Source organism: Theropithecus gelada, chromosome 17, assembly GCF_003255815.1.
Source record: "Theropithecus gelada isolate Dixy chromosome 17, Tgel_1.0, whole genome shotgun sequence".
Lineage (NCBI taxonomy): Eukaryota > Metazoa > Chordata > Mammalia > Primates > Cercopithecidae > Theropithecus > Theropithecus gelada.
In genome coordinates this window covers 30,308,779-30,335,948 of record NC_037685.1, presented here as the reverse complement: position 1 = coordinate 30,335,948, position 27,170 = coordinate 30,308,779, and the positions used below count along the sequence as shown (strand labels likewise).

Genomic DNA, 27,170 nt, shown 5'->3' with positions numbered 1-27,170 from the left:
CAAATAAAATCAGAAGCTCAACATGCTGTGTTGTATAAAAGGGTAGTGTAGATAAGGAAACAGCTCAAAGAAAAAAAATTAGATACAAATTCTCTTATTACTCTCCAGGATGCACAGGAATGGAAAGTGGACAGGAATTAAAAGACCTTGGACAAAATCTGCCTCTAGCATGTTCCCACTGTGTGTAACCTTGGTAAATAAATCACCATCTAGATTCTCCTATCCTCCTCGATCTCTCTCTTTCAAAAAATTAAATAAAAATGGCAGGATAATAATGCCTACCTTCACAAAGTAATTATAAGGCTTACTTCACCAGAGTGCTGAGGCAGTAAAAATACAGTAGGAAAGCACTATTTAATAAATGCTTACACACCTATGCGAACAAATAGCAAGATTTCATACAAACAAGTGCTGCAATCCAAATAGTCATGCTTCTTCCTCCATTGTTTAAAACTTTTGGAAATCCTCCTATGAAATGATATTATTAAGATCAGTTTTTCAGTCTCACAAGAGCATCATTCCCATTATGTTACAGCCTCGTGTCCTGTTTGGTCAGACAACCCCTCCTTCTTCCTTGGCTTAATAACCTCCTTTATTCATCACATGGCATCAAAATTACCTTTGATTTTTCTTTTCAAAATGGTGAATCAAGTCATCAAAGAAGGGACCAGTCACCATGAATGAAGCTATCTAAAAGAATTTGTCTCACGCTTTTAAGTCGGCTCTGTAGTTTAAATAATATATACTTATAGAAAGCTGCATAAAGTAGGTGTAAAGCTTGATCAGTTTTCACAAAATGAACACATTGGCTAATCATAACCCAGGTCAGGAAACAGAACATCACTGCCAGCTTAGAAGCCTCTTTTTTGCCCTCTTGTAGTCATTAACAATTTCCTAGCTGCCCAAAGGTAATTACTATCCTGGTATCCATCTATACAATTTATGGAGATAAAGTTGTTATATACAGGATGACAAAATATGTACATTGTGTCATATTCACTCAAAATTAATAATTACCCACCTCATTACATTTATCTGTAGTCAATTTTCGCGTGTTAATGCATTGAATGAATATTATGAATATGTCATTATTATTCATTCTGATGTCTTGATGATTATTTGATAGAAATATTCACCAGTTTCAGGCTATTTCAAATAGTGTGTTTACATGTGTTTTGGTGAACATAAATATTTCTGTTGAGTGTATTCTTATGAGTGGAATTACTACTTCCATGGACATATATAATTTCCATTTAATTAGATACTGCCAGTTTTCGAAAGTAATGATACCAATTTAGACTCCCATCACATTATATAAAATTCTAATTTCATTTTTTTAGGAAATATTACTTAATTTCTAGACATAAGGTGATTTTATAGTGATTTTGCTGTTATTAATTTCTAGTTTTTTATAGTCAGTGAAGATATTCTGATTAAAATCCTTTGACATTTGTTGCAGCTTACTTTATAGACTTGTTTGTGGTCAGTTTTTGATAAATACTCAACATTTACTTGATGTATTAGTCAATTTTCACACTGCTATAAAGAACTACCTGAGACTGGGTAATTTATTAATAAAAGAGGTTTAATGGACTCAGTTCTGCATGGCTGGGGAAGCCTCAGGAAACTTAAAATCATGGCGGAAGGTGAAGGGGGAGCAAGGCACATCTTACCATGGTGGCAAGAGAGAGAGAGAGAGAGAAAGTGCTGCACTTTTAAACCATCAGATCTCATGAGAATTCACTCACTATCATGAGAAAGCAAGGGGGAAATCCACCCCCATGATCCAATCACCTCCCACCAGCCCCCTCCCCTGACATGTAGGGATTACAATTCAACATGAGACTTGCATAGGGCAGAGGCAAACCATATCACTTGATGAAGAATGTACATTCTGCAGTTGTTGGTGCATTGTTTTATGTTTGGTCAATTAGGTCAGATTAGTTACAAGCGTCCAAATCTTTTATAATCTTATAGACTTTTTTGGTCTGATTTTTCTTTCTGTTATGAAGATGGGAATGTTAATATCTCCCATTACGGGTCTGGCGTTGTGGGAGGCCAAGGTGGGCAGGGAGGCAAAGGCAGGAGGCCAAGGCAGGTGGATCACGAGGTCAAGAGTTCGAGACCAGCCTGGCCGATATGGTAAAACCCCATCTCTACGAAAAATACAAAAATTAGCTGGGCATGGTGGCGCATGCCTGTAATCCCAGCTACTCGGAAGGCTGAGGCAGGAGAATCGCTTGAATCCGGGAGGCGGAGGTTGCAGTGAGCCGAGATCACACCACTGCATTCCAGCCTGGGAGACAGAGTGAGACTCCATCTCAAAAAAAAAAAATGTGTATATCTATATATATATTTGTGTATATATATGGGTGTATATATGTGTGTGTGTGTATATATATATCTCCTATTGTGATAATTCAACTTCTGTCTTGCATTTTTTGCTGTATATATTTTGAAGGTATGTTATTAGATGCATAGAGTTTTTTTTTGTTGTTGTTTTTAGAGGCAGAGCCTCGCTCTGTTGCCCAGGCTGGTATGATTTCAACTCACTGCAACCTCTGCCTCCTGGCTTCAAGCAATTCTCCTGCCTCAGTCTCCGGAGTAGCTGAGATTACAGGTGTGTGCCACCATGCTCAGCTAATTTTGTAGTTTTAGTAGAGACAAGGTTTCGCCATGTTGACTAGGCTGGTCTTGAACTCCAGACGTCAGGTGATCTGTCCACCTAGGCCTCCCAAATTGCTAGGATTACAGGCGTGAGTCACCACACCTGGCCTAGAGTTTTGTTTTAATCTTCTTTGTGGAGGAATGTGAAGGATTATTCCTAGTAATGCTTCTTTCCTTACATTCTGTATTGTCTGCTGTTAATTTATATACATTAGTTTTCATTTGATTAGTATTTGCATAGAATATATTTTTTCCATCCTTTTACTTTCAACCTTATTTTATTCCTTTATGTATCTTTATAATTGTGTCTTATAAGCAGCATTTATTTTGGATTGTTTCATACAGTTTGATAATTTTTAAAAATCAGAATATTGAGTCCATTTATCTTTGTGGGTATACTTTTGTTTTTTGCTTGCCTTTAATTTTTTTACTAAAGTGAAATTTTCATACAGTGAGACCCATACATGTATCTTGGCTATAATATGACAACTTTAAAAAAAGTATATACTCATATAAACCACTCAAACCAAACATAGAATGTTTCTATCTTTCCAGAAAGTTCCCTGGGTCACATTCCAGGCAGTCTCTACTCCCATAGACAACCATTTTTCTGAGCTCTAACTCCATAGACTGGATATGCACTTCATATAAATGAATCATACAGCATGTAAACTTTTGAGTATATGGTTTCCTTTATTTTGCATGGTACATGCTTACCATTTATAAGTAATTTTTTTATTGTTGAATAGTGTTATATTGTATGACTGTTTTTTTGTGTGTGATATACAGTTGAATTGTTTCCAACCTTCATATATAATGAATAAAGATTCCATAAGCATTTATATGTACATACATTCTTATTTTTCTTAGGAAAACTTCAATGGGGTGGAATTTCAGGGTCAGAGAATAGATGTATATTTAATTCATAAGAAACTGTCAAAAAATTTTCTCAAGCCATTGGACTACTTTACAATTCTATTAAGCCATGTGTTTGTGATATAATCACTGATATATTTGACATTAAGTCTATCGTCTTACTCTTTTCTACTTGTTCTGCCTGCGATACATCTCTTTTTATGCAAGATTTTTTTGTATTTCATAAAATATTTTATCACTCCACTTTCCTTTCTTTAACTTTGTAGGCAGACATTAGTTACAAAACCGTATTAGAAGTCACTGTATGTATCCTTAACCTATAAGACTCTAATATAAATTGTATCTTTATCACCTCTTATACCTTATGGAGATCTTAGACTCTTTAACACCAGTTGCTGTCATTCTTGCTTTTTGGATTATTATAATCATGTGTTTTACTTCTATAAGTATTTCTACCACATAAGGTGAAATTATATTTATTTTCAGTCAATATTTATTTAGATTTACCCACATATTTAAAATTTCTTTTTTTATTCTTTCTTGCATTTCTGTGCTTCTGTTACAATTTTCCTTTTGCTTGAAAAAACATTTTAATATTTCTTGTATGCAGATATGTTGGCAAATTTTGTTATAGTTTAAGTTTGTATAGAAAAGCATTTATCTCATTTTAGAAGACTATTATTTCTTGGTATAGATTTCTAAGTTGGCTGTTTCTTTTTTCTTGAAAGATATCATTTCGTTGTTTTCTGGATTTATTTATTTCTGTTGAGAAATTTACTATGGAAAGTATTTTGCCCCTTGAAAGTAAAAGCTTGTAATTTTTCTGTAGCGGCTTTGAAGGTTACCTCTTTTCTTTTGTTTTCAGCAGATTTTACTAATTTGCCTAGGCATGGTTTTCAGTGTATTTACTGTACTTTGGGTTCATATTGCTTTTTGAATCTGTGGGTTGATAACTTTTATTAGTTTTGAAGAGGTCCTGGCTATTATCTTCATAAATGTTGTTCGTTTCACTTTTGTTCTTACTCTCCTATGGGACTCTAATCACACATATTAGACCTTGGCATCTTGTCGCACATTCTCTGAAGTCTTTGTTCTGTATATTCTAGCTTTTTTCTCCCTCTGTTTTAATCTGGCTATTTTTTCTAGTGACCTGTTTTCCATATCATTGTCTTTTTTTTCAGCTGTGTCTAATCTGTCATTATGGCAATCTATTGCACGTTTATTTTAGTTTAATTTTTAGATCTAGAGATTTCATTTGATTTCTTCTTTCAATAGGTTTCGGTTTTCAAATGCAATTGCTCATTTTGCCAAGTATGTTCTTGAGTTATTGGAAAGTCTGTGCCTCATAACTCCGTTGTATCTATTACATCACCATCTGTTTCTGTCATCCACTGTCTCACTGGGTCTCCTCTCAAATTGTTCAGTTCACTTCTCTATGCTTACCTTCTCTCCAGTTTATGGCTCCTTGGAGTTTGGACTCCAAGTTTTAGCTCTCCAGTTTGGTGAGACTGCAGGAAACCCTGGGATTGCTCAGGGAGAAAAGTGGCGTAAAATAGGGAGACTCATCTCAATGAATTTCTCTAGCCTTTGGGATCTTGACTCCTTTATGTCGGGGCTGTTTTGCTAGTTCTTTAAAACTTTCAGGCAAATTCTTTTTTTTTTTTTTTTTTTTTTTTTTTAAGACATGGTCTTGCTTTGTTGCCAAAGATAAGAGTTACTGGCATGCTCATGGCTCACTGTTAGCCTCAACCTCCCAGACATGGGCTGGGACCATGCCTGGCTTATGTTTTTTTTTTCCCCTCTTTTTTTTTTTAGTAAAAACAAGGTCTCCCTGTGTTGCCCAGGCTGGTCTCAAACTCCTGGCCTCAAGTGATCCTTCTGCCTCGGCCTCCCAAAGTGTTGAGATTACAGGCATGAGCCACGCGCCTAGCCTCAAGCAGATTCTTGAAAAGTATTTTCTCAAGCTTTTCTAGTTGTTCTGGGTATGAAGACCAGTCAACACTAGTCTGTCACAGCCAGTGGTATGTACCTTATGCTTTCATAGCGAAGCTAAATGATTTAATAGCCACAGAACCGCTGCGGTTGCACTTTAATCCAAAGGCCCCTGGGATTTTTAGCTTCATGACAGAGGCAAGCTGCCATCAGGAAGAAGCTGATCAGCTGTTCTTCCGAATTAGCCACAAGCAAAGCTTAGAGAAACTGAAGTAGTATGTCGTTGGCCATACTACCTCCCAGACATATTTCTGGAAAGAACAGACACTGGATAAAATCGGCTCTGAGCAGCTCTGATCTATTCATGAAAATTTCACACCTGAATTTTCACATTTTTTGCATGATTACTATATTATGGAAATAGTAAAAAACATGAGGAAATCTCCTTATACTTACAGGCAGAAGTGGAGACTGATACAATTATGACATCACCTTGGGCAATGACTTGCAATTAATTGAAATATCTTAATAATCAAGTCCATTGCCTTCCTCCAAAGCACACCACACACACCACCCCTCACCAAACCACAAATCAGTATATGTTAATTTAAATTTAGGATAAATCAAGAGAAATATTGTCAGCTTCTGTTTCAACTTTAATTGAACTAAAATACCACAAGGATTACTTTTTATTTTCTAAATTTTCAGATTTAAAAAAAATTTAGCAAAATTGGAACTATTATGACTAAAAGACAAAATGTACAATTAAGAAAATAATTAAGTACTATAATAAGTCAGAGTAATGAAATTAGAAAATAAGTCTATAAAGACAAATATAGTTCACTCATTTCCTTTCAGTTGTAATGAATTCCATCCTGTACTACTGCAACTGTATTACTGCTGTGTACATTGTAACTGCATTATAATGCATTTCTGTATAGGTAATTTGATTTTCTTTCTTTTAAAAAATCAAGTCCTATTTTAATTGTGGTGGGGGAGTTCATTATTTAAATGATGCCATAAGGAATGCATAAAGAAAAATAATTTATTTGGTAAAGTCAACTCTTCCTTTTCATTTATGTTTTCCAAATTTGAAATATCCATTATTATTTTTTTAAAAAATGAAACATAGGTGTTTTAGAGTGGGTATAAATTATAAGTAATTCTGATACCCTATTCAAGAAAATGGAATTGTATTTGAGGTAATATGACAGATTTTGAAAACACAGTTTAGAGCCTTTGATATTAATAAATACATATTTATTTAGTTTGATACCTGGAATCTTTTATGGGTGCATTGTCAAGAGAGTTACTTTATAGGAGGAACACCTGTATTTCTATGGTTCTGAGAGGCAGTATTTAATACTCAGCATGCCCTTAAATGTTACAATAATACGAATTTATGTTTTAATCAGAACATTAAATGTAGCCTTTTATGTTCTTTAAGTTCTCATTCTCTTTATTCACTTTCCTTTGGTAGTTGTCTAAAAGCCAGAACCCTGCATGTTAGTTTGCTTAGAAATGTTTAAACCAGACTGCCAAAAACCTTTCCTACAGCTTTAAAAAACCATTTTTCAGACGTATAGGAATTCTTATTTGTTGAAAATCTGCATGAATCTAAAATTAAACACAACAACAGCAATTCATGTTGAAAAGAATTTATAAAGAAGGAAACCATGGTAACAGAATCATTTATTTTTAACTGTACCAACCCTTATCTCTACTTTCACCCCCAAACTAAGCGCACTAAAGCCATAGCCTTTTCTAGACTGCCTTATCCCCATTGTAATTTTGCACTCGTCAAAAATAGCAACAGGAATTGTCATATTTCCATTACTAAGTACTGTGCATGCCATGCTTCTCTTCCTCTTTAGTTGCTCACATTATCCTGTAGACAGCCTTTGAGGAACTTTTGTGGTTGTCAAGGGGAAGCTCAGCTATTGCATACTGCAGGGCCAATGCCATTGCTAATGCCAATGACAGGCTCTCTATTGGTTAGATTGAGGTCCTGACTTAATTCCTCAGAGATCCCACATCTTATCCGAAGCGAGCTGACCACACAGGACAAGAGCAGATGTAACTGCAGCATATCACAACACAGCATCCCTTGGCTCCCAGGGATCCTGTCTGTACACATATCTGAATAGCTCTGTTTCGCTACACCACTGCCTTTTATCTTCCTGGTCATACTTACATCTCTGTGCCAGGAGAACTTACACTTACAACATGCATGCTTTCCTTAACCAAAGGCTAACATACTACAGGAAAAGGTTGTTTTTATTAAAATGTCTTAAAAGTGCTCATCAAAACTTTTCACGTGATTGATAAAGCTGGAAAATGTCAATGTATTTTCCTGTTACTAATTTCAAAAACAAATTACTTGTAAGACCTAAGTCTGAAAATCTAGTCACCCATTTTAATAAAATATCAACTGATAGGATATGGTATTTAAAATGTGTCTTTTGCAATTCCTTTGTCTGTTTTGATTTCTGTTAGCTCACTTGCATGAGGAACTTAGGGTGTTCAGAGATAAGGGTTCATTCCTCCTTGATTCAGTTGAGCTAATCATCCTAGAAGGCCCCTGAGAAAAACACAGGCTTTATTTTGGAAGATCAAAGACTTGAGTGATGCAAATAGGTACAAGAGTATGTTTGAAGGCATGAAGGGCACTAACCCAGTAACCCAATTGAATCACATGGACAATTGATCTTATATTTTCTGAAATAAATGGAAAATCTGATGGTTAAAAGGACATTGGCCCATTTATCTATGAACCATGCTCAGGGTTAAATAAGAGACAAAGAGAAGGCTACGTCTAGTAATGTGCTGGTTACAGCAATAGGAGAGCAGAGGCACTGACTCTTTATTAGTTCATTTACACTTCTTTTTTATTTGTTTCTGTCATTTGTTCCTGTGGCCCATTTCTCCGAATTTCTCCCATTAGACGAGTCTGTAGATCCATTTTCCTGACTTTTCTTCACCAAAGGCCTTCTGGAGTATGAACCAAGGTTACCAGGGCTATCTGCATAAACACACTGGCAAACTCTCACATAGATACTTAACAAAAAGAATGAGTATCTACCAATGGCAAAGTGTCATGTTTTCTCTGAAGTAAAGGAAAACAAAAAAAACATTGTTTGGAATTCTTTGAAATCAGACGAAGACAAAGCTACGTTGTTTTTCAGCTACAGTACAGAGAAACAAAATCTGCCTCTCTTTGGAGGAATTATGAAGAGAAAAGCAAGAATATCATATGGTTTCTCTGTTTCCACAGCTGCAGTTACTTTATTTTCTGTGATTGCTTTTTTGTTTCCAAGATTTCCCATTTTTGGTAGCAGCTCTGAGGATTATTCAGCAAATATTTATTTTGCCCCTACAAGGTATGAGTCACTGCCTGTGATAAATGATAGCTGTGGAAGTCTGGCCACGGAAGCACAGAAACTTGAGGGAGTCTAGGTGTAAATAACGTTTTGAATAGTCATCTCTCACCATCCTAGAGAGACATGAGAAAGAAAGCTGCTTATTCAGCACAGAAAAAACAATAAGAACACAAAAATAAAGAGAAAGGACACAAATTTTTTTCCCCACATTAGTGGAATATTGCTAAATGATTATCTTTGAAAGAAACCATATTTTGATAATATAATTTGATAAAGAAATAAAAAATAAAAGTTTATTTTTCTGAGCCTGTGGCCAGCCTTGTAATAGTCAAATGTGATCAATTTGGATACTTTTGCATTGAAAAAATTACTAAAAAGTTGATAAAGCCCAGACTAACAATTTTTGTGATTTGGATATGAAATTGGACATTTATTAAACATATTAATTAGGTAAGCAAGTAGTAAAGGAAATTTCGAAATATCTGAACAAATTGCTCTTGGGTCTCCGAGGTGCACCTGTTCGCAGGAAGGTACAAGTATTTGAATTCTTTGTTGCTGCAAGGAAACAGTAATAAAAAGAACAATGAAGTCAGCTTGAGGAGAACAGATTTGTACTTGGATATTTTGTTTATAGCCAACTCACTTTTAAATGGATGTTTTAAAGTGATGTATATAATAGGATAACAATAATAAATACATGAGGCAATCAAGGCAAGGGAAAAAGCAGGGTGGAAAACAACTGAGGCTAAGCCAGAGGAGCAGGAATGTAAAGTGTCATTGTCATGGGGCACTGCCTGCTTCCCCGGAGAGAGCCACGGTTTTGCTCCTGACCTTTCTGGCCACTGTTCTAAATAGAAACCAAGCAGTTACATGTTTCACAGTGTCCATGAGCTAAATCCGAAGGAGTCATTCAGAAGAAGCGTAACTATTCCCAGTTCTTAGACTTGAGAGAACTTTCTCCCTCCCATGGGTCCTCATAAAAACGCTAGTGCATCATCTGGTGCAGCTCCTGGAGAGGGTCCTCAGCGGCAGCCAGAGGAATCTCAAGGAGGAGCTGCCTCCCAGCATGTCCCACACAGCCACTCCATAAACAAAGCCACTTCACCTCTGGGTGACCAGAATGGTTCAACTGGAAAGGCTGGTGGCCTCTTGGGCTCCATCCAACAGTAAAGATCTATTCCTTGGAGTCTGATCATTACATTAGGTCTTTAAAAAGCTCTGCTTGCTAACATTTTTTTTAGCCTAGAAACGCAGAATATTCTTGAATTCAGACTGAGTAAATGTCTATGTATTCAGACTTCTTACTCATTGATTTACTGTACAAGACAGAGTCCAAAAAGGAAACAGAATCAACACCAGTAATTTATCGAGGAATATTTAATAGAACTACTAACTGGTAGCAGGTGAGTAGCCACTCAGAGAGTATAAAAGAGAATTCAGGGAATTCCCTTGAATTCTCTGAACGTCCCAAATGAAGAAATACACTTGGAGAAGGGGGTTCCTCTCTAGCACTAAGATTCAGACTTCATTGGAATCTAAATTCATTGTGGCTGGACCTACTGGATGGCAGAGAAGTTGGACTGCTTCAGGCCAAATCTGGTCCATGGCCAGTTGGCTGGGACTGGTGAGCTGGGAAATCCAGGTAGGAACTGGCATTCAGAAAGCCTTCCACTGGGGTCCAAGCAAAACTGGCTGGAGGGCATGTGCCACGTCACCTCTTGGACACACACCTCCAATTGCTACACTATAAAACAAGAAGAAAGGAAGCAACCAAATCAAGAGAAGTCTCTTCCTCTGGCACTGTCCCTCCTCTGATGTCTCCCACTGACAAAGATTAACGTGATACTGACTAGCAAGAGATAAGTCTTTTAGGGTTCCATCTCCAATGTTCCAAAGCAGGGCAATGAAGGGTGAATTTGAAGCACAGGGGCAATAAATGGGTAACTGGCATACTTAATGTGAACTCCCCACATCTGAGATTGGTCTCAGTAAATTTAAGAAGTTTATTTTGCCAAAGTTAAGGACCTATGCCCATGACCAGCCTCAGGAGGTCCTGACAACACATGCCCAAGGTGGTCAGAGCACAGCTTAGTTTTATACATTTTAGGGAGACATGAGACATCAATCAACTTGTATAAAATGAGCATTGGCTCTGTTCAGAAAGGCTGCGACAACTGGAAGCAAAGGTAGGACAACTTGAAGTGTGGAGGGGGCTTCCAGGTCATAGGTAAATAAGAGACAGATGCTTGTGTTCTGAGTTTCTGATTAGCCTCTCCAAAGGAGGTAGTCACATACACATTTATCTCAGTGAGCAGAGGGGTGACTTTGAATAGAATGGGAGGCAGGTTTGCCCTAAGCAGTTCCCAGCTTAATTTTTCCCTTTAGCTTAGTGATTTTGGGGCCCCAAGATGTATTTTCCTTTCATACTACTTTTCCCCAAATCATTAAATTCCAAGATATGTAATGCACATTTATGAATGCTCATTACAGATTTTATGCTACAATAAATAAAGTGATGCATTTTATAGTTGTTAAGGAGTTGCAATAAGAAACAGTGGCAGTGGAGTCTAAGGCATCCGAACTTTTTCTAATAGCCCATAGGCAGCTGACAATGAATGTTTGTTAGATAAGCATGCTGCATTGCTATATTGACTTTCTGATATTCATGCATAGAAGCTTGTGATTCAGACCATTATAACATCATTCAGTAAGCCAGTGATTGCCAGAAAAAGGATACCATATTTTGAGTAAATGTGAATTCATTTATTTGATCAGTCAACAAATATTTGATGAATACCTACTGTATGTTAGGTATTGGGGATATAGAGCAAAGCAAACATTTTAAAGCCTCAAAGACTTTAAAGTGATAAGTGTCTTGAGGAAGATGTGTAAGTGCTATGACAGCAAATAATGGGGAGACTTCATCTACTCAGGAAGATTGGGAAGAATTTATAATTGCAAGAGGTGCAATTGAGGTTGAACTGAAAGAGGGAGTTAGTTGTTTAATGGCAGGGTGTAGTGGGAAAAGGTATTCCAGGATTGGGGAATATCATGTGCAAAGATCCCATGATGAGAAAGAGCATATATTCAAGGAAATGAAATAAGGTCTGTTTGGCTGAAGCATGGGGATAATGGAAAGGGATCATTGAGGGACATGAATTCTCCAGCAGATTTCATTTGCACCATTGGTTCTCCTGGGTCTCCAGTTTACCTGTCTACACTGCAGATTTGGACTTGCTAGTCTTCATAATCATGGAAGCCAACTCTTTATAATAAATCTCTTTCTCTATTTATATGCACATCCTATTGGTTCAGTTTCTCCGGAGAACCCTGACTATTACAGACTGTAATAGGTAGGAAAACTCCTTAAATCATTCTTGAGGATTTCATTCCATCTCACTGGTTTATCACTGAGGGCAATTTCCCCCTCCTGGAAACATTTAGCAATGTCTCAAGATGTTTTTGGTTGTCATCACTTGGGGATAATGTTCCCGGCATCTAGAGGGTAGAGATTAGGCTAAGCCTCCTAAAATAAAAAAAGACAGTCCTCTTCCCACCCCAATAAAGAATTATCCCATAGTTGAGAAACCCTGCTCCATTTGAATGGATAGCCACTGAGATATTTTATGCAGGACTCCGGGTGGAGGGTTAGGGTGGGTTGGGGGAGGGAGGACAGTGAGGGTGATCTTTTGCATTTCAAAAGTATCTTGCTCTGGAGAAAGCTAATAGTAGATACAGGTTGACATCAAAGGGGTCATAAAGAAATTACAGTCACTATTAGCCATGTGAAGCCTAAAGTAAAATTTGTTTACTATCTCACATAGTAGTATTAATTTTTTTTTATCATGACTATAAAAACTGCACCCATCCCTCAGGAGGATGGAGAAAGTCAGTGACATTATTCATTCAAATGGCTTAACATAGGGGAAAAAAATTAAAACATGGATAATATTTGTCGTTTAGTTATCTCATTCAGATGACATGTGTTACAGATTTTCATGAAATTAAGGAATCTATTTCCTATCAACTCAACTTTCAGACCTTTCAAGTAAGAAAGCAATGCAACAAATTCGCCCAAATTTCCATATGGTTAAAAGCTATTGAAGCCTAGCTCTACAGGAAGTCGTAAATATTCTAGTGGAAAGGTAATGAAAACTAAATCCTGAGAGTTTTAATTGGAAGCCATAGGACCCTTAGCTAAGATCTGAGGGGAAAGAATTTTGACTGCTCTAGGAAGTATTTGGTATTGTGGTGATAGATCTGAAAATTAGAAAAAAGTACATTCAGGCAGCGTAGGATGTCACAGGCTGGCCACTGTTAAGTATTTTCTCAACAGTTATCAGCCCATTCAAATGACCCTACCTCTAACTCAGGAAGGGTAATATTTTAACCCTCTGGGCATCTTTTAGTCTAATCTTTTTCTGTGTAGCCACCATAAAAACTATAGGCTGCAGATACACTGCTATAAACAGATTTATGTGAGAATTTTAGAAGAGATTTTGTTTTCAATTCTCTTTAAAATGAATTACAAATATTGAAAGTCTTTGTTGCAAAGGTTTTAACTAAATGAGCATTTATTTGGCAAGCTCTTAATTTTCCTTTTAAATTTTGATTGAGCCAGGTGTATTGGCTCACCTAAACTGACTTCATTATGGTGCCAATTTTCACTGTTTTCGAAGTATCAAACACGTATTTTGAGCCTCAGAGAAAGAGAAACTGCCAGGAAAAAACAAAACAGTGGACTGTGAATGAATGCAAAAAGTGGGTGGAAATAGCTAAAAATAAAACTATTCCCAAAGCAAATATTAAAATGCTTCTGTCTTGATGCAAAAAGAAAAAAATAAGAATCTCCATGCTGGCTGGGCAGTAAAAATAACCACAGAACATCCCATAAGTAGACAAATCCTAAAGTGTTATGATCCAAGAGATTTCATTCATTCTCATCTTGGTGAAAAAGTATACATCATTCTTCGTTGTGTCGAACCTTCTAGACACTTTTATTAATGTATATCTTCAAGCTTTTTTCCCCCTTATTTCTTGCTTAAAACAAGCAAGCAAGCAAGCAAACAAACTTGAGTATTAGAAAGGAAAACTTGTGAAAACTCGAATCATGTTTTACCAATCAGCAGTGTGTATTAAATAGATTCTGAATAGTTGTTATTATCGTAAAGACTAAATGAGGTTTGGGACTTAGAACTGTACGTGCTAAGAGGTTGAATATTCTACCCGGAGAGCTTCTACCTACGCTTTTGCAAGCCTGGTTTCCTCTCCTGTACTTGAGTTAGCTCCAACACTACCTTTTATTCCCAATGTTTGCACATATTCACCTTTCACTCACAACGTTGATAAAAGGAATTGCATGTCTTTGGAAATGGAAACAATCTAGAAAGTGAGTAAAAGGAGGTATTGATGACACACAGCTGTGAGATGATGTCTGCAATTTTTAGTGACTAGAGTGCAAAGTACAAGAAGTATAATTTATTAAAGCACCAATCTTTCCACCTCTTACTACATTATATTTTAAATCAAAGAAAGTAAAGATTTTTAAGAGGGAACATGAATCCAAGTGTTTACACTGTAGTTATTGAAATCAATCTACGCCACTGGAGGAAACTTTAAACGTTAGAGCATTTTCCTCCGTGCTTTGTAATTTTTTCTTTTATACTTATTCTCTCTTCGCCTGATGGTTGGCAGAGAAACTATTTGCAAACATTTATATGACTTCTGCTTATGTGTTCCAGAGGGGAAAACGCCTTTTGTTGTAGGTAGTAAAAATCAAGCAAAACAGACAGGGGCATGATTTGCCAAAGGTCAAAGGTCATGACAAGTGAGTGACTCAAGAAGCCTTGAGGTCAAAGGTGCAGCTGGAATCCCATAACCTCCCCTCCACTTTTTACATGACAAAGGAAAGCTGTGCTTTCCTAACTTCTGTGAAGGAATCTAGCTGCATGTTCACATTTTCCCTTGAAAAATTATTTTCAAATGATTCTGCCTATGATTATTTTCTCCCTTGAAACCAAGTGGCATGAAATAGGCTTTTATATAAATTGAATGTCTCCTTAGCCTTTTATTAGTATTCTATATCGGGAACCTAGAAGAGGAAGAACTAACAGAGATTAATATGTGTTTTTTAAATGGAAAATAAGCACATTTTTTAGATCAGCACAGACTAAAGAAGTACATTTATCCTTTTTTGTTGTTTTCTTTTTCAATCCCTTGTGTATTTACTGACTGTACCAAAAAATGTTTTTCTTGCAAAAGTAACTAAGAGTAATAGTGATCTCTTATGCTTTCCATTTGGAACACGTTCTTCTGGTAAATCCTTAATACAGCTCCAAAAATAAGCTGTAACAAGAACCATTCTGGTGTTAACGTTTTTTGTTTGTTTTCCTGATTTAAAACAATTACAACTTTAATGATGCCAGGAGGGCCACTGTTTAGGTCAGAATGTCTGGCAAATCTCAGGATATCTTAGTAGCTGCCTATATCTCTACCATGTGAACTGGAGGAAAAATGCAGAACCTTACTTTTCAACTCCATTGGTTTCTAACCTCTCATGAGCACTTAATTCCTCATAGAGAAGGAAATAGTCACGCTGTAGAATCCTGTGGCCCATGAAGGGTAATTGGATAACATCTTTTGAAAGATTTACAAGGCTGCCAAGGATTTTGCCAGCTTTAAACCTGATTGATTCAGTGTGAAAAGATCTGAACAATTCTGACCTAAAAGTTTAAAGACAGACCTTTCCTGTGAAAGTATAATTTAGAGCCTGTAATAAAATTGTATTGGAAAACACCACATTGAAGAACACAGCCATAAATTGCATTATGTTAAAGAACCCTTTTCCCCTTAAATCCTCTGGAAGAAGCCTAATTGTTCACCAGATACTTTAATAATGAAGTGTTTTCGTTTTTGCTCTCCTACCCCCTAAATAAGTCCCTAAAGAAAGACAAAGCTTGCCAGCTACTTTGCCTCTCTAACCAAAAAGTTTGACTTCTTGGTTATATGTACAGATATAATTTATGTACCTTTTTTTCTCATTAGGTACAATAAAGGAAAGCAAAATTTCATTTATCTTTAACAAACAAAGAGTAGACCAAATAGACTTGTCCCGTATTTTAATTTTTCAAAGTGCTAATTCTCATCTCATATTAATTTCCATCTTGACAAAATATACACACTCATGATTAGTGGAATATTTTATCGGTAAGCTGAAATGCTTCTGATGACTCAGACAAATTAATGATTAAACATCTTCCAGCTAATTACTCCAGGCCATTAATTATTTATCCAAGTCCATCAGTCTATCATCTATATTAGCCTCACTTTTCTGCTGCCCATTTTAGAAGAGACAGGTTTGGAAAAACTAAAACATACGAATTTCAAGTAAACAAAATTAAAAAGAGTATATACATTTTTTTTTTCTTTTTCTCTAGAACCTGGGAAATTGAGACCATGGTATTTAGACAAAAGCCCCTTTATCTTTAAACAATATCCGCTTTGTCACACGCTCACGAACTTTGTATTTCCTCCTCAAATTTCAGTTTGAAGGATTTAGGGAAAAATGCCATGTGCCCACTTACCTGTGATTTGAGTGCTAGACCATTTTGCCTTTTGAAATTTTGAATCATATGAACTAGTCTTAGATGTTTAAAATAGGAATCCTGATACGTGTACTAGGCATATTTACAAGTGACCAAGTATGATTGCTTTTTATAGAGACTGGTGAGAACAGAAACTTTCCAGCAAATTGAAAGCCTACTTCCGTCTCATTTTTTTTTTAAAGACAAAACAAAAGCAGAACTGTGACATTAAGAAAAAAATTTTGCTTAAGAGATACGTAAAGGAGCGAGCCCTCAGCAGTGTAAACTAGTTGATAGCGTGAAAGGGCACTCGGAAGGAAAGAGGGACACAGAGCTGTACTCTCACATTTCTTTCCTGAAGAATTAGGTAATAAGTTGGCTCAGCCTTTCATCTCCTTCCACATCCTAACTAGAGTTAGGTGTCAAAAAGGTAATTTAACCAGCCACCTGAAAAGCCTCTCCGTCTTGTGAACTAGAACAGCTCCCCGCTTCTGGAAGTCATCGAGGGTGGAACAAATTCCACTGTATCAACTTCCAGCTGGTCATTAGCATTTTCTGTAGGATGTGTTGTTTATGATTTTGGTCTACAACAGTCTCTTAAACTGGCACCGTCCCCAGAAGTTCCTCAGAACGTTGCAGCCGGTTAAGCTGAAAATTGTTAACTCCTGTACAAATACCCCAGAGTGAATGAAGAGGCTGATTAGAAATTGGTAATAAAAATATATTTTGACATGTTCACCTCACAAGTATCTTCATAGGAGTCATCCTACAGTGAAGGCTTGGAACAGTGAGACAACCTTCCAGGGAGTCCTGATTTTGAGTTCTGGTGCCACCTTGTGGGCAGTGGGAGGAAGAGAAGATTCGAAAGAGGTTTGACTGAGTCATTCTTCAGAAGATCAAGACTGTTGTCTGATTAATTTCCTTCATACCCTTTGCATCGGAAACAAAACAAAACAAAACAAAAAACTCCAAACCAGAAAAAAAAAAAGGCAACACTTTATCACTTTCCCGAGGAGAAACTCTTTAGCACTTCCCATCAGTTAAAGGATTAAGAGGATTCAGACCAAACCCCGATTTTGCTGACATTCAAGGCCTCTCACAATCTGATTCTAGCCGATCTTTGCAGCATTACTGGGAACTGCTCTTCTCCATGAATTTCTCATGACGGCCAGACTGTTCTGCTCCTCCCAGACAGTCATTACCTTTGCCCATGTTATCTTCCCACCCAGAATAGACCTTTATATCCTTTTACAATCTCCCGTTTGGAAGGACTTTACGATTGGATTTGATGTCTTCAATGTTTGTGCCTCTCAAAAAACTCTCTCCTAAGAAGTCCTTGAACCTCTTCTTGAACATCTCTGGGGCAGTGCATTCAACATGATTAAGATGACTTATGATCTTTTCAGTGATCTCTAGTAGTAAACGCTTTCTTAAGTTGGACACGTACCTTTTGCTCAAGAGCAAGGTGAGTGCTGGATGTATGGGTACTTCTGCGCATAGAGTCTGGACCAAGATGAAGATGAGTTGGGTTCAAACTTCAGCTTTGTAGCTTTCTAGCTGCGTAGCATTGTACACATAACTTATCTCGTCCTCACTTGTTTCTTCACCTGTAAAATAAGAATAAAAACAGTGTCTACTATCAATCATATCAGTGTTGTAAGTCATCTTATATGTATGAAAGTACTTACAACAGTATGTACCATGCAGTTCATGCTTTGTAAGTGCTGGCTTTATTTATAGCTTTGGGAATTCATCAAGATGTGGGTGATGATTGCAGTAATGGAAACAGATGAAAAGGGAGTATTAAACAACATATCTCAATGTGTACAGTTGGAGCATCCAACCTAAAGATGCCACACTAGTTAAAGTTCCATAGGGATACAAGTTTGGGATATGCTGAATGCTATATACAGCTGCATACTGTGTGTGTGCCTGTACTCTATCTATGCAGATATATGATAATTAGCATAATCGAGGCTCCTAATTCTTGACATATAACAACCCACCTTTGTCTAACTTGGCATTTCCTGAACTTATGTGATTCGTGAATCCTTTTCAAAGTAACATCTTGACATCTCATTACATATGTATGTTGTAGAAGAAGAATCCTCAACTCAAAATGTTTAGGGACAAAGCAAATAATGTAAATGAGGGAAGAAGGCCAGGTAAAATACAGTATGGAGTAGTGTGAGTTATGGAAATCTAGAGGACGCATGCTTCGCCTAAATGCATTTCACTTTGGCTTGTGAAAAAACACCCTGTAGGCCAAGGAAAACATATCTGAAATCTGAATCTGGGCTGTGTTCAGCAAATTTGTGATTCCTGTAGAGTGAGAAAAGGGAAGTAACTGCATAATCTGGAGAAGAACCAATTTTTAGAGATAAAGAGAAGCCAGGAAAAGAGACTGTGAAGGAAAAGTTAGGAGATGTAGCCAGAAAAAAGCAGCATCCTGGAAACAGAAAGAGGCAAACCAGAGGGGTCTCTGGGTCTCGAGAGGTCATGTTGGTTTCCTATTGCTGCTGTTCCGAATTACCACACATTTAGTGGCTTAAAGCAACACAAACTTATTATCTTATAGTTCTACAGGCCAGAAGTTTGATGTGTGTCTGACTGGGCTAAAATCAAGGTGTGGTCGGGGCTGTGTTACTTCTGGAGGTTCTAGGACAGGGGTCCTCAACCCCCAGGGCCACGGACTGGTACTGCACAGCAGCAGGTGAGCGGCGGGCAGGTGAGAAGCTTCACCTGTACTGTAGGCTGCTCCCCCATTGCTCCGCTGGCATTACCGCCTGAGCTCCGCCTCCTGTCACATCAGCAACAGCATTAGATTCTCGTAAGAGCCCAAATCCTATTGTGAACTGCATATGTGAGGATCTAGGTTGCACACTCCTTATGAGAATCTAATGTCTGATGATCTGTCACTGTCTCCCATCACTGTCTCCCATCTGTGACGGTCCCATGGGACCGTCTAGTTGCAGGAACACAAACTCAGGGCTCCCACTGATTATACTTTGTGGCGAATTGTATAATCATTTCTTTATATATTACAACATAATAATAATGGAAATAAAGTGCACAGTAAATGTAATGTGCTTGAACTATCCTGAAACCATCCACCCTCCATAGTCCGTGGAAGAATTGTTTTGCACAAAACTGGTCCCTGGTGCCAAAAAGGCTGGGGACCACTGTTCTAGGAGAAAATCCACTTCCTACTCTTTCCTAGCTTCTGGAGGCTGCTTGCAGTCTTTGGCTTATGGCCCCTTCCCCCAGCCAGGAGTGTGGAGTCCTTCTCATATCACACCATTTGACCTCCTCTCCTGCTTCCCTCTCCCGCTTTGTTGCCCCAAATAAATAATGTTTGTTTTATTAACTGTAAGCCAAATAAATTAACAAGCCGGCTTTCTAGACACATACTAGGTATTATCACCATTAGTATATGTTACTGACACAATTAATAATGTCTCAAAAGGTATTGAACTTACTGAAATATTGTTATGGTTATTTTTAAAATGCTGTTAGTGCTATTAATCATATGTATAATTGTTTGATAATTTTTTGAACTTATATGAAGCAAGGTATAATATGGAAACAAATTATAATTGTGTAGTAATTAATTTTAGGTGTTGAAGAAAATATTCAAGAAGTTGTTGGGCATATCACTGAGGGTGTGTGCAGGCCTCTAATGGCAAAATATTTTGTTTTTATAAGTGATTATGATATCTGGTTAAATTATTGCCTTATTAGTAGGAATTTAACAAAAACTGATACCAGCTTGAACTCAAGTTGTTATTTTTTCAAATTAACACATAAATATAGGCTAATAAAATACACTTGAAATAATAATTGCTAGTTTTCTCTCTGAGAAAGAAAATTGGAAAATTCTTTATATATATATATCTTTATCTATCTATCTATCTATCTATATATACACACAGACTTTTTTTTTTTAAAGATTATACTTTATAGTGATTTATCTTAGTCCAGGTGCAGTGCCTTACATCTGCAATTCCAGCACTTTGGAAGGCTAAGCTGGGAAAATTGCTTGAGGCTGGCAGTTTGAGACCTCTTCCACTTTTAAGGGACCTTGTGATTATAGCTGGTCCACCTGGATATTCCAAGATACTCTCCCTATTTTAAAGTCGGTTAATAACATTAATTCCATTTTCAGCCTTAATTCTCCTTTGTCATGTAACACAACATATTTACAGGTTCAGGAGATTAGAACATGAATATCTCTGGGGACCATTATCCTGCCTGTGACAAAGGGTAAATAGAATACTGAAGAAAGGCCAGGAATCTCTGAGAGCTGAAACTAGGGCTTTCTCATCCTCTCCTCTCCTTTCCTAAATCCATCCTCTTACCTTCTACTAATGGGATAGAAAGTTGGGAAAGGAGAAGATAATTGAACCCCATTTGACAAGAAATTATGCCAATAATTCACGGTGTGTGGCACTAAATAAGGATGGGATGTCTTTTGGTACTAAGAAATAGTTCAGGGAAGCAGCTGTATGATGTCTGTGCAAATTAGAATTGAAATGCCCCTCCAGGAAGATAAATAAAAAGAGGGAGACTCTTCCAGGAAGATAAATGCTGAAAAAGCTACCCTTTCTCCATCTGTGAGTGGGTGATACCAAAATGATGCCCCCTTCCAGGCTGATACGGTTTGGCTATGTCCCCACCCAAATCTCATCTTGAATTCCCAGATATTGTGGGAGGGACCCAGTGGGAGGTAACTGAATCATGGGGGCAGGTCTTTCGGTGCTATTCTCATGATAGCGAACAAGTCTCATGAGATCTGATGGTTTTATAAGGTGGAATTTCCCTGCCCATCTCTCTCTTTGCCTGCTGCCATCCATGTGAGATGTGACTTGCTCCTCCTTGCCTTCCGCCATGATTGTGAGGCCTCCCCAGCCATGTGGAACTATGAGTCCATTAAACCTCTTTTTCTTCCCAGTCTCGGGTATGTCTTTATCAGCAGTGTGAAAACAGACTAATACACAGGCCAATGCAGTCCTGCGAAGGTCTGCAGAAATGGACAAGTGGCACACCCATGCAGCCCCTGGCTGGGTTCCATTGCATGGGGCACAGTCTTCACAGCTGTAGGGGCAGGCAGAAGACAGCCCAGGTTCTGGGCTTTCCTGACCCTGTTACCCCTCCAACTAGTTCCTGCCTACCAAAAGACATCCCACCATTATTTTCGTGCTCAGAGACACACTTTTTACTTTTTCTATGGTCTTCCCCAAATTTCTAGGATTTTCTCAGAGCATTTTGTACAGAGCTCTAGAATAGCCCATAGCACATGTTACTTTGGTTTCTTACATAATTATCTTTCTTCTTGGCAGTGAATTCCCAGAAAGCAAAGGAAATTTATTTTTTTTTAACTCAGTAGAGTGTTTATATTTATATCATTCAATTTACCACTGATGGGGTATATGAAACAATTTTACTTGATACGAAGATAAATTTTAAAATGTTGCTAGTTAAGTATTTAAGTGTTTATCAGAATATGTATGTAGCATCTTGATATTCATAATGTGGTTCTCAGACTCATCTGAGAACTTGTGAGAGATGCAGAAATGGCTCCAACCCAGACTGATGACATCAGAATCATTTTAACTTTATCCCAGGTGATTTGAGCTCACGTCAAAGTATGAGAAGTGGCCAGGGGGCCTCACGCTTGTAATCCCAGCACTTTCGGAGGCCAAGGCAGGAGAATCACTTGAGGTCAGGAGTTCAAAACCAGCCTGGCCAATATGGCGAAAACCCATCTCTACTAAAAATACAAAAAATTAGCCAGGTGTGGTGGCCGGTCCCAGCCACTTGGGAGGCTGAGGCAGGAGAATTGTTTGAACCCAGGAGGCAGAGGTTGCAGTGAACCGAGATCGCACCATTGCACTCCAGCCTAGGCCACAAGAGCGAAATGCTGCCTCAAAAATAAATAAATAAATAAATAAATAAGAAAGAAAAATATAAGGAGCACTGAGAGCACCAAACCCATCATCTAGTGGGTGATGCTGTGTAGAATGGGCCACGTTTTAAAAAGGTCAGTTGATTGACGCTTCATTTAAAGGAAAATAACAGGTAGGCATTGCCTCAATATGACAAACTGTGAAGGAACTAAACAAATGACTGATATGTGGGAAACAGTGAACTAACGCATGAAGGTGGCCGTAAATGTGTGTGGGATTTGTTGAGTATTTAATTTTCTGTAACTTTTGACAACATATTGATCTACTAATCTAACAGGTACCTAATTCTTTCTTTCCTTCTTTCCACCTACACCCAGATTTTTTCTTTTTCCTGCCTCACTCACTCACTTCCAGGCTTTGCCTTATACATTTCTTCACTCAGTCATCAAGCAACAGATAGTTATTGAGCCCTTGTCTATGCCCCATCCTAGGTATCCATACATGAGTCAAAGTCTCTACTTCATCAATATAACATTATGTTACCATACATATGGTCTCAGAAATCCCTTTAAGCCCTTAAAGTAACTCCTTTATTACTGACAACTGTGAACAAACTCAACTCTTCTCAGGATTGAGTTAATCACACAGAGCGAGGAACACAGGTACATGTTACAATAGTTACATTGTAATGTGAAGTCCATCAGATTACATAAGGATTTCTAGCTGCACCTGCACAATCAGCTGAGCCATGTTGGCAATCAGGATTCCACCCAGATGCCACAGGTTTCAGGAATGGAGTCTGCCACATATTCATTCAAACTTGATGTGCCCAGTCATCAGCAGACTTAAGCACTCTCAGGCAAATAACAGCAAGAGGTTAGAAAGCAGAGAAAGAACCCTAGGCTCAGAATCGCTAATTGCTAACTGCTTTGGGGCTACCACTTGGGACAATACAGTTTTATTCTTGAGATCCTGGGCATAAATTGTTCAACCCTATTGTCCTTAGCCTAGCCATCACTAAACCAGTAATCTGAGAAGCAAAATGCTCTACCTATAGTTCTTCTCAAATTCTCAAAATACCCATACTTTATGTACAAAAAGGAAAATGCTTGTTGTGATTCTATGTTGCCTGTTTGTGGATAAATCTTTTAAGATGTAACATTAGGAACACTGTTAGATTGTGTTATGCTGGTTTGACACTTCCAAATGACTGATTCAAGTGATTCATGAGTGGTTTGGTGTGTGGTTTTAAGATAGAGAGGCAAAGAGCATTTTTGCCCATAGAATATGATTAATTTTGTAACAATCCCTTATTATTTGGACATCTAGAGAGACTGGCAATCAATACTTTATTCACTGGATAATTGATTCAACAATCCAATGCAGGTCTAGTATGAATTGTTGATAATGGAAGCATCTTTGTTATCTAAGACATTTAAATGCTCACTTCTGCATGTTATTTCGATGTAAGAGCTGTAATTTAATGTTTATCAGGTATCTTAAGTGCTTTATTTATATCTTCTCATTTAATCATTACAACTTTCATTTTACAGGAGAAAAATATGAAATCTGAGGTACAGTTGATTTGAATCCAAGAAATCTAAAGGAAAAAGTTCAAGCTCTTAATCCTTTCATACCCTCCTTGTTGTTAAAACTTTTTTTAAAAAGTTAATCTTGTCTATGAAGCATGAATCTATAATACTAGGGAAAAAACTGACTAACTTGAAGAAAAAATAAATTGAAATGGAAAGCAATTAATTCCTCTTAATATGAATAAAGGACGATCTAAATGCTTTTGGAGAAATGATTTCCAGTAATGAAATTTTCAGGACAAAAATCTTCTTTTCTGAATAGGCAATCATGGTATTAATCCTCTGTTCCTTAATCTTTATATTTACATTTTTTACACTTGTTCTTAAAGCTTGGTGTTTTCTACCAAAACCATCTGTACATCTCTGTCTGTCTTCATATGCTCTTTCTGTACACATGCATGCATGCATGCACACACACACACAGATTTCATCATTTATTCATAAAATGTTGAAAATTACTGCTTTGGCCCTTTTTAACTCTCTCGACAAATCTCTCAGTTCTCTAGTGCTTGGAAAGGAAGTATTTATTTTATTTTATTTATTTTGAGACTGAGTCTCACTCTGTTGCCCAGACTGGAGTGCAGTGTTGCAATCCTGGCTCACTGCAGCCTCAGTCTCCAAGGTTCAAGGTGTCCTCCCAGCTTCCCTTGTAGCTGGGACCACAGGCATGCCACCACACCCAGCTACTTTTTGTGTTTTTTTTTTTTTTTTTTAGAGATGGGGTTTCATCATGTTCCCCAGGGTGGTCTGGAACTTCTGGGTTCAAGTGGCTGGCCCTACCTTGGCTATGATTATAGGCGTGATCCCCAAGTTCTATGATTATAGGCGTGAGTCAACCTCCCTCTCCAGGAAGTATGACAAATAGAATGAGCCTGCAACCAGAGTCCTTTGATTTAAACCCTTGCCCGCCACGGACTGAATGTTTGAGCCTCAGTATCTTTATGTGTAACATGAGGTCTATAACAGAACTTAACAAACAGGAGATTATTCTTAATGAGATTAAATGCAGTGAGGAACGTCAGTGGTTCCCTCTCTGTAGAGGAACTTAAGGAGTTGAGCATCCAAGCTTATTTCTTGATATGCTGATAAAAGACATAGCCTAGTTTATGGCGGATGCTGGTTAAATTCCAGCCGTCTCTCTTTCAGTCAATAGGCTTGGACTCAAAATAAGCCCCATTCAGGCTGATTTGTCTCCATATATCAGTCACAAACTGCACCTCTTGCAAAAATAGCTTTCCCTCCAATGTGTACTGGCCTTGAAGAAGACTGAGAAATAGGGCAACAAAGATCCTTTAAAATCAAGTTACTGAAAGTCACTGAAATAATATACAGTGAAAGATGTATGATGCCATCATTATATAAATAAAGTCAGTACAACCATTAAAGAACTTACAAGTATGGGTTTTTTTCTTCTCTATGGTTACAATAATTTTTACATGACCATGATTATATTATATCTGGATGGTTTAGATGTCTGTCTTTTGTGTCTTTCAAAAAATTAATATTTATTCTTTGACATTATATAATTTCTTAAATAAATATGAAGAGAGAAATGTTTTGAATAACATTTCTCCAGCCCTAAATTTTCTATACTTAGCATATATTGTTTCTTTTTTAGTAACTTACAGCAACTTTATTTTAAAATTAGTTTAGGAAATGATGTTTTTGGAAATGGCTTCTTTGAGGTCGCTTCTTGGAATGATTACAGTCATTGTGTAAAGCCAGCAATAAGAGAAGAATTTGAAAGTAGAGAGTAGAACGGTAGTTACCAGGGCCTGGAGGCAGGGGTAGAGGAGATATGGGTCGAAGGACACAAAATTTCATTTAGAAGGAATAAGTTCAAGAGACGTACTGTCACATGGTGTCTACAGTTAATAACAATGTATTGTATTATTGAAAATCCATGAGAGTAGATTTTAAGTGTTCTGACCACAAAAAAAAAAGTATGTGAGATAATACATATGTTAATTAGCTCTATGTAGCCATTCCATAATGTATGCATATTTCAAAACAACATGTACGTAATACACAATAAATATATAGAATTTGTTATTTGCCAGTTAAGAAAAGGGTTTGACACTTCAAACAACAAAATACTTTTGGCGTATGAAAAGTCATTTACAATCACACCCCAGACTTTGTTGTTAATATTAGCTGGGATAGTCATTGCTGAAAAGGTCTTCACACGCTTATAAAAGAAGTTTCACTAAATCTAGTTAGCATTGAGAAGTGTTGACAAGAAGAGTTGAAAATAAACCTCAAGACAACTTTTTGATTTAAAATTCTATTTCTTGGTGTGTGAGTGTTGTTTTTAAGGAAACATACACTTTATTGCAACATAACAAATAAATGAGAAAATAAGACAAAGAAAATGTTATTTCACTCAACATAGCAGGGTGGTCTTTAAATAAGTGCATAAATAGCCCATGAGATAGCTTGAAAGGTCACCCTGTTGGTCTAGCCAAATGACTTACATATTAGCAATTTGTTTGCAAAACATCTTCTTCTTATAGTTTCAATTGGATTGCATAAGATTGTTTTCTCCTGATAGATAATCTGGACTTTCTTCACCAAAAGAAGGTTAATATTCCTACACATTTTAAACCAGAACATTAAATTTTATACTGAAAATACATCTTCCTTGAGGTCAAGAATGTAGGGGAAGGCAGATTTTTGGTGTTCTTTTCCAGATGATAGCCTTGTAAACCAGGCTATTTTCATGAGGGTATTTTCTTACTTTATTTAAATCTTCTCTGAGAGTAGCAGGAAATAAATCTGGAGACTCCAGCTTCTAGAGCTTTTCCACAAAGAAGATACTGTTTCTGATATAAAGACACAATAAATTCTTCTTTCTCCATGTTCTTCAAAATCCATAGAGCTAAAATAATTACTTATTTTCATTTACTATAGAATAGCATTATTTCCAAAATTGCATTTAAATCATCTACATACAGAAGGTTAAATTTGTTTAAAAATGAATAATTACATTCATTTCCTTATGTTTGTACTCTGAAGAATGTGGAATTTAAACTAAGTGTGATTGCGCTTTAGCTATGGGCAAGTCACTTATTCTCTTCAGAGGATTAAAAGGATAAAATATTTTTTAAAATTATCTGTCTATCGATAGATAGATAGATACACACACACACACGCACATATACATAGAGTTCTTATACAAACCCTCATTAAATGTAATCCAAGTTTTAGACCCACAGTACTGATTTAGGTAGGCAA

The 27,170-nt window shown here is 37.1% G+C and overlaps 1 long non-coding RNA gene across 1 annotated transcript in view; it reads left to right on the top strand.

Annotated features, from left to right (window-relative positions):
* Positions 1 to 24,137, top strand: part of LOC112611062 — an 86,078-nt gene extending 61,941 nt beyond the window's left edge. Inside the window, exons 3-4 of the long non-coding RNA XR_003116535.1 lie at positions 20,388 to 20,573; positions 23,898 to 24,137. This is a non-coding gene — a long non-coding RNA (uncharacterized LOC112611062). The remainder of the gene's footprint in view (positions 1 to 20,387; positions 20,574 to 23,897) is intronic.
* Positions 24,138 to 27,170: the final 3,033 nt, after the last annotated feature.